Below are 14,050 nucleotides of genomic sequence, written 5' to 3' on the forward strand. Positions count from 1 at the left end.
TTTTATCCATTTTGAGTTGATCTTTGTGTACGGTGTAAGAGAATGGTCGAGTTTCATTCTTCTACATATAGCTGTCCAGTTTTTCCAGCACCATTTATTGAAGAGACTGTCTTTTTTCCACTGTATATTTTTTCCTGTTTTGTCGAAGATTAATTGACCATAGAGTTGAGGGTCCATATCAGGGCTCTCTACTCTGTTCCACTGGTCTATGTGTCTGTTTTTATGCCAGTACCATGCTGTCCTGGTGATCACAGCTTTGTAATAAAGCTTGAAATCAGGTAAGGTGATGCCGCCAGCTTTATTTTTGTTTTTCAACATTTCCTTAGCGATTCGGGGTCTCTTCTGATTCCATACAAATTTTAGGATTATTTGCTCCAGCTCTTTGAAGAATGCCGGTGGAATTTTGATCGGAATGGCATTAAAAGTATAGATTGCTCTAGGCAGTATAGACATTTTAACGATGTTTATTCTTCCAATCCAAGAGCATGGAATGGTCTTCCATCTTTTTGTGTCTTCTTCAATTTCTTTCATGAATGTTCTATAGTTCCTCAAGTATAGATCCTTTACCTCTTTAGTTAGGTTTATTCCCAGGTATCTTATGGTTCTTGGTGCTATAGTAAATGGAATCGATTCTCTAATTTCCCTTTCTGTATTTTCATTGTTAGTGTATAAGAAAGCCACTGATTTCTGCACATTGACTTTGTATCCTGCCACGTTGCTGAATTGCTGTATGAGTTGTAGTAGTTTGGGGGTGGAGTCTTTTGGGTTTTCCATATAAAGAATCATGTCATCTGCGAAGAGAGAGAGTTTGACTTCTTCATTACCAATTTGGATACCTTTTATTTCTCTCTGTTGTCTGATTGCTGTTGCTAGGACTTCTAATACTATGTTGAACAAGAGTGGTGAAAGTGGGCATCCTTGTCTTGTTCCTGATCTCAATGGGAAGGCTGCAAGCTTTTTCCCATTGAGGATGATATTTGCTGTGGGTCTTTCATAGATAGATTTGATGAGGTTCAGGAATGTTCCCTCTATCCCTATACTTTGAAGCGTTTTAATCAGGAACGGATGTTGGATTTTGTCAAATGCTTTTTCTGCATCAATTGAGAGGACCATGTGGTTCTTCTCTCTTCTCCTATTAATTTGTTGTATCACATTGATTGATTTACGAATGTTGAACCATCCTTGTAGCCCAGGGATGAATCCCACCTGATCATGGTGGATAATCTTTTTAATGTGTTGTTGGATCCTGTTGGCTAGGATCTTGTTGAGAATCTTAGCATCCATATTCATCAGTGATATTGGTCTGAAATTCTCCTTTTTGGTAGGGTCCTTGCCTGGTTTGGGGATCAGGGTAATGCTGGCTTCATAGAAAGAGTCTGGAAGTTTTCCTTCTGCTTCAATTTTTTGAAACAGCTTCAGGAGAATAGGTGTTATTTCTTCTTGGAAGGTTTGGTAGAATTCCCCAGGGAATCCGTCACGTCCTGGGCTCTTGTTTTTTGGGAGATTTTTGATCACTGCTTCAATCTCGTTATTAGATATCGGTCTATTCAGGTTGTCGATTTCTTCCTGGTTCAATTTTGGTAGTTTATATTTTTCCAGGAATGCATCCATTTCATCTAGGTTGCTAAGCTTATTGGCATATAACTGTTCGTAATAACTTCTGATGATTGTTTCTACTTCCTTGGCGTTAGTTGTGATCTCTCCCTTTTCATTCATAATTTTATGAATTTGGTATTTCTCTCTTTTCTTTCGGAGTAGTGTAGCCAGTGGCTTATCGATCTTATTGATTCTTTCAAAAAACCAGCTTCTAGTTTCATTGATACGTTCTACTGTATCTCTGGTTTCTCCCTCATTGATCTCAGCTCTAATCTTGATGATTTCCCTTCTTATGTGTGGAGTTGGTTTGATTTGTTGTTGATCCTCCAGTTCTTTAAGGTGTAGAGACAGCTCGTATGTTCTGGATTTTTCAATTTTTTTGAGCAAGGCTTGGATGGCTATATATTTTCCCCTTAGGACCGCCTTTGCTGTATCCCATAGATTTTGGACCGAAGTGTCTTCATTCTCATTGGTTTCCATGAATTGTTTCAGTTCTTCTTTGATCTCCTGGTTGATCCAAGCATTCTTAAGCAAGGTGGTCTTTAGCTTCCAGGTGTTTGAGTTCCTTCGGAACTTTTCCTTGTGATTGTGCTCCAGTTTCAAAGCATTGTAATCTGAGAATATGCAGGGAATAATCTCAGCCTTTTGGTATCGGCTGAGTACTGATTTGTGACCCAGTATGTGGTCTATTCTGGAGAAGGTTCCGTGTGCACTTGAGAAGAATGAGTATTCTGCTGTTTTAGGGTGGAATGTTCTGTATATATCTATGAGGTCCATCTGGTCCAATGTGTCATTCAATGCTCTTGTTTCTTTATTGATTTTCTGCTTCGATGATCTGTCTAGTTCTGAAAGAGGCGTGTTAAGATCTCCTACGATTAGTGTATTCATATCAATATGACTCTTTATCTTGATTAACAGTTTTCTTAAGTAATTGGCTGCTCCCATATTGGGAGCATAGATATTTACAATTGTTAGATCATCTTGGTGGATAGTCCCTTTAAGGATTATGTAGTGTCCTTCTGTATCTCTGACTACAGTCTTTAGTTTGAAGTCTAATTTATCTGATATGAGAATCGCTACCCCAGCCTTCTTTTGAGTCCCATTGGCATGAAAGATGCTTCTCCACCCCTTCACTTTCAGTCTGCGTGTATCTTTAGGTTCAAAATGGGTCTCTTGTAGACAGCATATGGATGGGTCCTGTCGTTTTATCCAATCTGCAACCCTGTGCCGTTTTATGGGCGCATTTAGGCCATTCACATTGAGAGTGATTATTGATAGATACGTTTTTATTGACATCGAGTTACCTTTGAAGTCTTTCTTTCTGTAGACTGTCTCTATATTTCTGTTCAGTGCTATTCTTGGGATTTTTCCTCTTTTATAGAACCCCCCTTAATATTTCCTGCAGTGTCGGCTTGGTGGTTGCATAGTCTTTTAAGCCTTGCCGGTCTTGGAAACTCTTTATCTCTCCATCCATTTTGAATGTCAGTCTTGCTGGATAAAGTATTCTTGGCTGCATGTTCTTCTCATTCAGTGCCCTGAATATATCTTGCCAGCCTCTTCTGGCTTGCCAGGTCTCTGTGGACAGGTCTGACGTTATTCTGATGGGCTTCCCTCTGTAAGTAAGGAGCCTCTTTGCCCTGGCGGCTTTCAAGAGATTATACCTACAATTATAATTTCTCAATTTGACTATCAGGTGTCGTGATGTTTTTTTGGAGTGTATAATCTTGGGTGGAGACCGTTCAGCCTCTAGTACATGAACGCTGGTTTCATTCGCGAGATTCGGAAAATTTTCATGAAGGACTTGTTCCACGATATCTTCTAGACTTCTTTCTTTCTCCTCCCCTTCAGGAATTCCAATAATTCTGACGTTGGAACGCTTCATGGCATCATTTATTTCCCTGATTCTGCTTTCGTGGGATCTAAGCTGTTTGTTCCAGGCTTCCTCCTGATCCTTTCTCTCTATCTGTTTGTCTTCCAGATCACTAATTCTATCTTCTGTCTCAGTTACCCTAGCTTTGAGAGAGTTTAGATTGGATTGGAACTCATTGAGAGCATTGTGGACCTCCTCCCTGGTAGCTTTGAGCTCCGCCCTAACATTGTGAACATCCTGTCTGGTCGCTTTCAGTTCGGCCCTAATAAATTCTGTTTGGTCATCCATGGCTTTCTCCAACCTAGCTATTGCCTGGATAATTGTTAGCCTGAATTCTCTTTCCGACATATTGTCTATGTTGATAGCCGTTAGCTCTGTTGCAGAAGGTCCATCCTCTGTATTTTTCTTCTGTTGGGCATTCCTCCTCCTAGTCATTTTGGTGGGAGAAGACTGAACAGATGTAGCTGGATGTATCAACTCTGGTGCAGTCAAGGTGCACCCTGGAACACTTCCTGATCTCCGTCTCAGAGAGAAGCCTCAGTCTGGGTGCAGAAGCTGAATAAATTCCCCCTTGGACGCTGGCAGTGCAGGTTCCAAGTTGCAGACCCTGGGGGCGCAGGATCTTTTGCTCGTCCCCAAAGCCAAGGCAGTGGCGGCTGTTTGGGAGCTCCTGACCGCCAGAGAGGTTCCAAGCAGCGATCGCACACTGAGATTTTGCCGCCGGCCCGGGCTGGGAGTGCCCGGCTTGCGCGCCCCTCTTTTCAGAGGCGGCTGTGGGTCGGGCGCGCGTCTGGGGCACTGAGAACGGAGCGATGGTCCGTAAGCCGCAGGCTGGGCTTTTGCACACCTCTGTCAGGGGAAGAGTTTCGCGCGCGCGCGGCTTAGACTTTGAAACAATGGCGTGGGTCAAGAAGCGCCCCCGGGCCTTAGAAACCCGGGAGAGCTGGAGGGACGTGCGCGCATCTCAAGCTTTGTGGTAGGGCTAGCGAGCGTTCTGCTGACCGGCGCAGCTCCCATCCCCTCACAGGAGCCGGAACCCCCGCGCTCTGGGGCGCGCTGGCGGCTTAGGGACCAGGAGCCGGTTTCTCCGCCTCCGCGCCGGGGAGGCCGTCTGGGACCGGGGACTTAAGCCCCTGTCCCTAGCCGCCCCGATTCCCACAATTTCCCACCGCGATCCTTTGCTCTTTTGGAGTGCTTTCAACCAGTCTCCAAGTTAATGCTGGTCCCCAGACGCAGGGCACTCTCGCTCGTATCGGGGTATTACTTTCGCACCGGTCGCCTCTGGTGGCTCCCTCCCCCTTTTGTTTATCTTCCGATATCAGTCCGCTGTTCCCATCCCGCTTTACTTGCTCACTGGCGTCTTCTGCCCCTGTAGAGATCCAGACGTGTATAATTCTGATCTCAGGCTGATTTCAGGGGTGATCGGAGTTCTTTGGTAGGTAATCAGCTCACTTTGGGGTACCAGCTGAAGAGACGCCTCTTCCTAGTACCCCGCCATCTTGTCCCCCCCCGAACCATTTCATTCTTTTTGATGACTGAAGAATACTCCATTATATCTTTATCCATTTATCAATCGACAGAAGTTTGAGCTGTTTCCATAGCATGGTTATTGTTGATATGCCACTATAACCATTGGGGTACATGCATCCCTTCAGTATCCTTTCAGTAAATACCTAGTAGGGCAATTGCTGGATTATAGGGCAGCTCTACTTTTAACTTTTTGAGGAACATCTATACTGTTAATCAGAGTGGCTACACCAGTTAGCGTTTCCACCAACAGCATATGAGGGTTCCCCTTTCTCCGCATCCTGGCCAATTCCTGTTGTTTCCTGTCTTGTCAATTTAAGCCATCCTGACTGGTGTGAAGTGATACCTCATTGTAGTTTTGATCTGTATTTCCCTGATGCTGAGTGATGTTGAGCATCTTTTAATGTTTCTGTTAACCATGAGAACATCTTCTTTGAAAAATTTATCTTCATGTCTTCTGCCCATTTTTTAAAAAAGATTTTTATTTATTTATTTGACAGAGAGAGAGAGAGAGATCACAAGTAGGCAGAGAAGTAGGCAGAGAGAGAGGGGAAGCAGGCTCCCCACTGAGCAGAGAGTCCAATGAAGGGCTTGATCCCAGGACCCTGAGATCATGACCTGCCGAAGACAGAGGCTTTAACCCACTGAGCCACCCAGGCACAGCTTCTGCCCATTTTTTAACTGGATTATTTGTTATTTTGGGTGTTGAATTGGATAAGTTCTTTATAGATTTTAGATACAGATTCTATATCAGACATGTCATTTGCAAGTATCCTCTCCCATTCTATAGGCAGCCTTTTAGTCTTGCTTATTGTTTTCTCTGCTATGCAAAATCTTTTTCTTTTGATAAAGTCTCAACAGTTTATTTTTGCTTTTATTTCCCTTCCCTCAGGAGACATACCTAGAAAGAAGTTGCTCAGGCCAATGTCAAAGATGTTAATGCTTGGCTTCTCCTCCAGGATTTTGATGGTTTCCTGTCTTATATTTAGGTCTTTTCATTCCTTTTGTATTTATTTTTAGAAATGGCCTAAGAAGGTGGTCCAGTTTCATTCTTTTGGTTGTGGTTGTCCAGTTTTCCCAACAGCATTTGTTGAAGAGACTGTCTTTTTCCAACGGATATTCTTTCTTATTTGTCAAAGATTAATTGACCATATAGTTCGGGGTTCATGTCTGGGTTTTCTATTCTGGTCTATGGATCTATCTGTCTGTTTTTGTGCCAGTACCATACTGTCTTGATCACTACAGTTTTGTAAAAAACTTGAAGACTGGAATTATGAGGCCTCCAGATTTGCCTCCCCCTCAAGTTTGCTTTGACTATTCAGGGTCTTTTCTGGTTCCATAAAATTGTAGGTTTTTTTGTTCCAGCTCTGTGAAAAATGCCGCTGGTATTTTGATAGGGATTGAACTACATGTGTAGATTGCTTTGGGTAATATAAACATTTTAACAATATTTGTTATTCCAACCAATGAGCATGGACTGTTTTTCCATTTCTTTGTGTCCTCTTCAATTTCTTCCATAAGTGTTCTATAGTTTGGAGACAAGAGATCTTTATCTCTGTGGTTAGGTTTATTCGCAAGTATCTTATGATTTTTGTTGCAATTGTAAATGGGATCAATTCCTTGATTTCTCTTTTTGCTGTTTCATTATTGCTGTATAGGTATGCAACACATTTCTGTACATTGATTTTGTATTGTGTGACTTTACTGAATTCATGTATCAGTTCTAGCAATTTTGTGGTGAGTCTTAGGTTTTCTAGATAGAGTATCTTGTCATCTGCAAATGGTTAAACTTTAAAAGGCTATATTTTAAAGAACCAGCTATTTTAATTTCATTGAACTTTTCTACTTTTTATAGTCTTTATTTCATTTATTTATGCTAGGATCTTACTTCCCTTTTCCTACTATTTTTGGACAGTATTTGTTATTTCCCAATTCTTCTAGGTATACCGTTAGACAGTATGTGTGAATTTTTTTCTTTTTTCCTGGTTTAAGCCCATATTCCTATCACCCTCCCTCTTAGAACACTAAATGTGTCTTAGAATTTGAACTGATGTGTTTCCATTTTCATTCATCTCAGGATATTTTTATTTCCTCTTTGATTTCTTCATTGATCTACTGGGTTTTCTTAGTGTATGCTGTTTAGCCTCCCTGTGTTTTATTTTCTTCTACTTTTTTCTTACAATGGATTTCTAGTTTTGTACTATCATGGTTGGAAATTATCCAGATATGATTTCAAGCCTCTGAAATTCATTGATACTACTTTTGTGGCCTAGAATGTGTGTATCTTGAGAAAGGTTTAATGTGACTTGAAAATAATGTGTTTCTGCTATTTTGGGATTATATTGGGCCCAATGTTGGTTCAAAACCACTATTTCCTTATTGATTTTCTCTCTGAATGGTCTATGCATTGTTGTAAGTGAGGTGTTAAAGTCCTCTGGTAGTATTGTATTACTATAAGTCTCTTTATGACTGTTAACATGTGATTTATATATTCTGGAACTATTATGTTGGGTTCACAGTTATTTACAATTATATCCTCTGGTTGCATTGATCATTATGTAATGCCCTTCTTTGTTTTGTGTTAGTCTTTATTTAAAATCTGTCTAGTCTGTGCATTGCCTGGGTGGCTTAGTTGCTTAATGGTCCAACTCTTGATTTTGGTTCAGGTCATTATCTCCGAGTCCTGGGATTGAGCCTTGCCTCAAGCTACATGCTAAATGGGGAGTTTACTTGAGGATTCTTTTCCTGTCCTTTGCTCCTCCCCCATGTATGTTCTTGCTTTCTAAAATAAATTTTTTTAAACAGTAAAATTTATCTAATCTGATATAAATATTGCTATCCCAGCATTTTTTTTTTTGCTTCCGTTTGCATGAAATACTTTTTCCATCTAATCTGCGTGTATTTAGGTCTGCAGCAAATCTCTTGTAGGCAACACAGAGATAGGCCTTTTTCTTTCAACCATTCAGTCATCTTTTGTCTTTTGACTGGAGCACTTGGTCTACTTACATTTAAAGTAGTTATTGATTGATAGGTATTACTTACTGCCATTTTAAAAATTGTCTGATTGTTTTTGTAGTTCTATTCCTTTCTTCCTCTTGCTCTATTTCCCTTAAATATAGTCTTTGGCATTATGTTTAGATTATTTTTTTGAACATCTATTACAGATTTTTGTTTTGTTTTTACCTTGTGGTTCATATGTAACATCTTGTGTGTATAGTAATCTATATTAAGTCAATGGTAGCTTAAGTATGAACACATTTTAAAAGCACAGCCTTTTTCTTCATACTTGTTTAATGATGTGATGTCATATTTTACATCTTTTAAATTGTGTATCCCTTGACTAACTTTTATAGATGTAATTGACTTTACTACTATCATCTTTTTTAACTTAAGTAGCTTTAAAAATGATTGATCTACTACCTTGACTGTATGTTTTTATAAGTGAAATTTTTTTCCTTTCAGTTTTTTTCTTCTAATTATGGCCTTTTCTTTTCTACTTAAAGAAGCCCCTTGAACATTTCTCACAAGACCAGTTTAGTAGTGATGAACTCTTTTAACTTTTCTTTGCCTAGGAGAGTCCTCATTTCTCCTTTAATCCTGAATGATAACTTTGCTGCATAAGCTATTCTAGATTGCTAAGGGGGGAGGGACTACCCTACAGTTTGCAGGCCAGAAAGGAGAGAGATGATATATTCAAACTTTCTTCTAAAGAAACCAGCTGATAGCCTTATGTATTTTCCCTCTATATGATCCTCTCCTTTTCTCTTTCTACTTTTAACATTCTCTCCTTAAATTTTGCTATTATTGTTTTGCTATATTGTTTGCTATAGTACAGAATTCCTTAAGCTCTTCTTGTTTCATTCTCTCTGATTTTTGGGGCCTGAATATCTGTTTCTTTGCCCAGATTAGGGAGGGTTTTATTTTTTAGCTATTATTTATTCAAATAAGTTTTATGTTCCTTTTTATCTCTTTTCTTCTGGAACCCCTATTTTGCAAATATCAGTATGCTTGATGTTGTTTGCAGAGGTCTCTTAACCTATCCTCATTTTAAAAATTATTTTTTCTTTCCCCTGTGTAGCCTGGTTACTCTCCACTAGTCTGTCAGATTGCTGTTCAGCATCCTTTACTCTGGTGATTCCCTCTGAGTTCATCAAGTCTTTTCTCCAGTCTGGTGAGTACGTTTTTGAATTTTTTTTTTGATAAATTGGTTATATATTTCTTTTAGTTCTTTTCCTAGAGTTTTGTCTTCTTCCTGCAGCTGTTTCTATGTATTAAGTAGGTCAGCTATGTCTCCTAGTCTTGAAAGTATGGCCTAAGTAGAAGGCATCATGTAGCACCCAACAGGTCAGTCCCTCATGGTTTTTAAAATCAGGTGCTCCAGGGACATCTCTGGCTGAGATGCATGCAGCCTTCTTTTGGGGCTGGGCTGTGACGGCTGCAGGGGCACTGGTAAGCAGGTCTTGCCCCCAGCATAAGTGCCTTAGAGGTTTGGCTACAGTCACTCTGAGAGCACTGGTGGGTGAGGATGTCCTCAGCCTGGCTGTTTGCAATGACCAGTCACAACTATTTCAGGTGTGCTGCTGGCACTGTCTTACCCCACCTTTTCAAAGTGGTAAGTACTCTGCAAAGGTACACTCTTCTGGGTAAGGCTGCCTGTGCAATGTGTCAGGGAAGCAATCTTAAGTCCCAGCTGAGTATCCCCTCCAACCCAGACAGGGGTGGGAGCTGCTTTGGAGGGGCACCTGATGGAGCAGGTATGGTAGGTGGGGTGGGTTCCCAAGGGATAGCTAGGTCAGGGCAAACCTATTAGCAAGATAAATGGAGTGTGACAATTGGCTCCAGTTAAGTGTCCAACAAGCTAGGCTGGAGGGCAGGAAAAATGGTAACCACAAACACTTCTTTTCTAACAAAAAATGTCCTAAAATTAGTCAATAGATCTCCCTAATGTATATACTAGGCGATTTTTCAAACCTCTGCTTTGGTGCTGGGTCACAGGACCAAAGTGATATAGCATTCTAGTTCTTTACGGGTGAAGAATCATTTTATTATAACCTTTTAGCTCTCCTGGAGTATAAGACTTACCAGTTTTCAAAACCATACATTTTAGGGGTTATCTTCCTTGTGAAGGTCCCTGCAGCTAGGTGTGCTCAATATGGGGTTTGACCTGTTTGCTTTTCAGGGATATCCCTCCCACTGTGGGACTGGTACACTAGGCTCATTGGCTGGCTCCCAACTATGTGTCTCCCCTTCCAATCATTTTGAAAGTGAGTTCATTATATGTAGTTCTAGCTTTCTTGTGTTCTAGGAGGAGGAGAACTCGGGATCCTATTATGCTGCCATCTTCCATATTCCCTTTATTATCCTTTTTTTTTTCAATTTATTTATTTTCAGAAAAACATTATTCATTATTTTTTCACCACACCCAGTGCTCCATGCAAGCCGTGCCCTCTATAATACCCACCACCTGGTACCCCAACCTCCCACCCCACCCCCGCCACTTCAAACCCCTCAGATTGTTTTTCAGAGTCCATGGTCTCTCATGGTTCACCTCCCCTTCCAATTTACCCAAATTCCCTTCTCCTCTCTAATGCCCCTTGTTCTCCATGCTATTTGTTATGCTCCACAAATAAGTGACTTATTTATTATCCTTTTGAATCATAAGATTTGGTTCAGTTTGAAAATAAGGCATAATGGCTATTAAGATTGTATAATGGGGACTATATTATTGATGGGAGATTCCTTCAGGACATAATTGTGTTTTTTATCTTTCTCTTGTCCATGATCTACAAAGTTAATAATTTCCCATGTTAGAACTAATTAATAGTGTTAATAAATAAGATAGAGTCCAAGCAAAGAACATAAATGGATCATACAATTCTGTGGTGCAGTGTCTTCAGTTTGGGGACCATGATAGATATAGTGTCATAGTCTGGTATTACTAAAAATGTCTTCTTTTGCAAATAAATTAAGAAGTAATTATTCCAATTTTACAAGATTATGTTTAGCTCACCAATATTTTATCAAGTTCATTTATGAATACTCCTCCTCTTCATCCAGCTATTTTCATATCCTTCTCTTTCTTTGCATCACTAAGCAAAAAATAAAAATAAAAAAATAAAAAAGCTGTATTTACAAGTTCCTCAAACCTGGTTAGCAGTCTGGGAAGAAAATATTTAATTTCCTAGAAAGGAAAAAGCAAAGGCAGGGAGAAACTTGGATAGTAAGGTGACATCTCAGACCAGCTGGTGATAGTGTGATCCAATGTCCACTGTTTCATTAAGAATTAAATGGGATGAGGAGAGTGGGAAAAGATGGCAGGAGGATTCAGAGCTCACCTCCTTCCACAGAAACACCAAAGTAATGAGTACATGTAATTCAGTTCACTCTGAAAATGAACTGAAGACCAGAAGAACATCTTCCACAGCTAAAGACATAAAGCTGAAGGGCTGGATGGGCAGACACACATCTGAGAACTAAACTCCTGGAGCAGGAATGCATAAATGGGTGCGGAGGAGTAAGAGGGATCAAGCCCCACATCTGGGATGCTGGGGACCTGCACAAAGATGAGCTCCGATAATATCCGGCTTTCAAAATCAGCTGGGCTTAGGTCCAGAAGAGTCAGTAGGGTAGGGTATAGAAAATCGAGTATCTGCTCTTAAAGAGCAAGGGCTTTAGTACTCAATCCAAGACCCAGCTCAGAAGCATGGGTTTGAAAAGCACTAGGGTTACACAAGACAGAGATCTATTGACAACTTTTAGAATGTGTGCTGAAGAGACCCGTACCTATAGGACTTGCCCTGAGGATGGAAAAGCTGGCAGGTACCATTTTTATTACCTTTTATCAGTCTATCTACCTGGATACTTGCTAGAGCCTGTTCTGACACTCTCTATTTACCTAGCTAGCACTCTTTGCCCTACCCAGGCAGGGGCCCCTGCAAAAACAACTCCCTACTTTCCACACATCCTGGCTACCTCAGTTGGGACTGTTATTGTCTTGGGGTGAGGAGCACAATGTGTCACCCAGGGACTAGCACCAGTGCCCCTAGGGAACAAATCCTGCTTGCTCCAGGGATGGTCCCACCCACCAGATGGCCCTAGTATTTAAAATCATGCCTCCCAGGCAGCTATACCAGGGGCAAGCCAGCCTACCCATGTACACAGAGGAGTCTGCCAAGTCATTGATGATAGCCAGGTGAGGGAGGAGGCTGCCTACCAGGATGCATGCAGGCACTGGGGACCTCTAGAACATTTGGTTCTGGGGACTAGAGGGCATTGATAACAAGGCATCAGAGGACACACCTTCCACATCGGGCCACACATAGAGACAAAATAAGGGGAAAAGGAGTATGTTGAAAATGAAAGAACAAAACTCTAGAGAAAGAGCTAAATGAAAAGAGAAGAAATTTACCTGAAAAAAGTTCAAAGTAAAGGTCACAAAGATTTTCATCAGACTGAGAGAAGACTGAATGAACTGAGAAGTTTACCAATCAGTCAGATCTGAAGAATACAATTGCTGAAATATAAAACCTATTAGAGGGAATCAACATCAGATAAGAAAATGCAGAAGGATACATCAGCAATCTGAAAGACAGGGTAGTAGAAAGCAACCAAGCTGACCAACAATAAGACCAAATTTAAGAAATGAAATGGGCTAAGGGCCAAATTCAAGCATACTAAGATTCACATTATAAGGGTTCCAGTAGGAGCAGAGAAAGGGGCAGAAAACATAAGTCAAGGAAGAATAGATGAAAAGTTCCATATCCAGGGAAAAAACAGACATCTGGGTCCAAGAACTAGAAAGAACCCCAAACAAGATGAACCTAAGTGGCACACAAAGATAAAGACAAAATCTTAAAAGCATCAGGAGAAAAGGAAACAGGCTCATTTGGTTTCCATCAAATATAACTATCAGTTGATTTTTCAGCAGAAATTTACAGGCCACAGAATAGTATGATATATTCAAAGTGCTAAAAGGAAAAAACCTTACAACCAAGAATACTCTAAATGGCAAGGTTATCATTCACAATTGAAGGAGAAATAGTTTCCCAGACAAAAGTTAAATGAATTCATTACTCTTAAACTATACAAGAACTGTTAAAGGGACCTTCTTTAAGTGGCAAAGAAAATGTCTTAATTACAAGTAAATTTCACTGGTAAAAGTAAACAGAGAGTGATTGCATCAGTCACTCATAAAGCTAGTATGAAGGGTAAAAGACAGGAGTAGTGAAATTTTATGTACAAAATTAGTCAAACAACACACAAAGGAAAAAGATATAAAATAGGACATAGTGTACATAAAAACTGGAATGATAAACTCAAAATGTAGTGTTTTAGAATATATTTGAACTTCAGCAACCATCAAATACAGACTGATACATACATAGGATTTTATGTGAAACTCATGGTAACCACAAACCAAACACCTATAATGGATATATAACATATCACAAGGGAAAAGAGCAAGAAAAGAAAAAGGGACAAAGAATACCCACACAAATAACCAAACACCAGTGTAAACAATGGTGTTAAGTACATACCTATCAATATTTGCTTTATAAGTACTTGGACTACATGCTCAAAAAGAGAACGCATTAAAAAAAAAAACCACAAAGTGCCTACAAGAGACTTGATGAAGACCTAAAGACACATATAGACTGGAAGTGAAGGTATGGAAAAACATATCTCATGCCAACGGTGTGAAGGGGGGGGAATCTGGGTAGCAATACTTGTTCCAGACAAAATAGACTTTAAAACAAAGACTGTCAAGAGAGCAAAAAGGTCTTAATGAGAGACAAAGAGGACATAATGATAAAACAATCAACCCAATAAGAAGATACAACAATGGTAAATATCTATGCATCCAGCACCGAAGCACCTAAGTACATAAGGCCAATATTAACAGAATTAAAAGGAAGAAATTTTTAGGGAAGAGAAATTACAAAACCAATCACATTCACGGGTCCACTGAAAAGAAGGAAATACCTAGGAATAAATTAAATCAAGGAGGTAAAAATCTTGTACTCTGAAAATTATAAGACTTTAATGAAAAAAACTAAA

The 14,050-nt window shown here is 40.0% G+C and overlaps 1 long non-coding RNA gene across 1 annotated transcript in view; it reads left to right on the forward strand.

Annotated features, from left to right (window-relative positions):
• Positions 1-14,050, forward strand: part of LOC122916212 — a 137,626-nt gene that overhangs the window by 38,693 nt on the left and 84,883 nt on the right. The window contains exon 2 of the long non-coding RNA XR_006386144.1: positions 9,072-9,164. This is a non-coding gene — a long non-coding RNA (uncharacterized LOC122916212). The remainder of the gene's footprint in view (positions 1-9,071; positions 9,165-14,050) is intronic.

Source organism: Neovison vison, chromosome 1 (assembly GCF_020171115.1).
Source record: "Neovison vison isolate M4711 chromosome 1, ASM_NN_V1, whole genome shotgun sequence".
NCBI lineage: Eukaryota > Metazoa > Chordata > Mammalia > Carnivora > Mustelidae > Neogale > Neogale vison.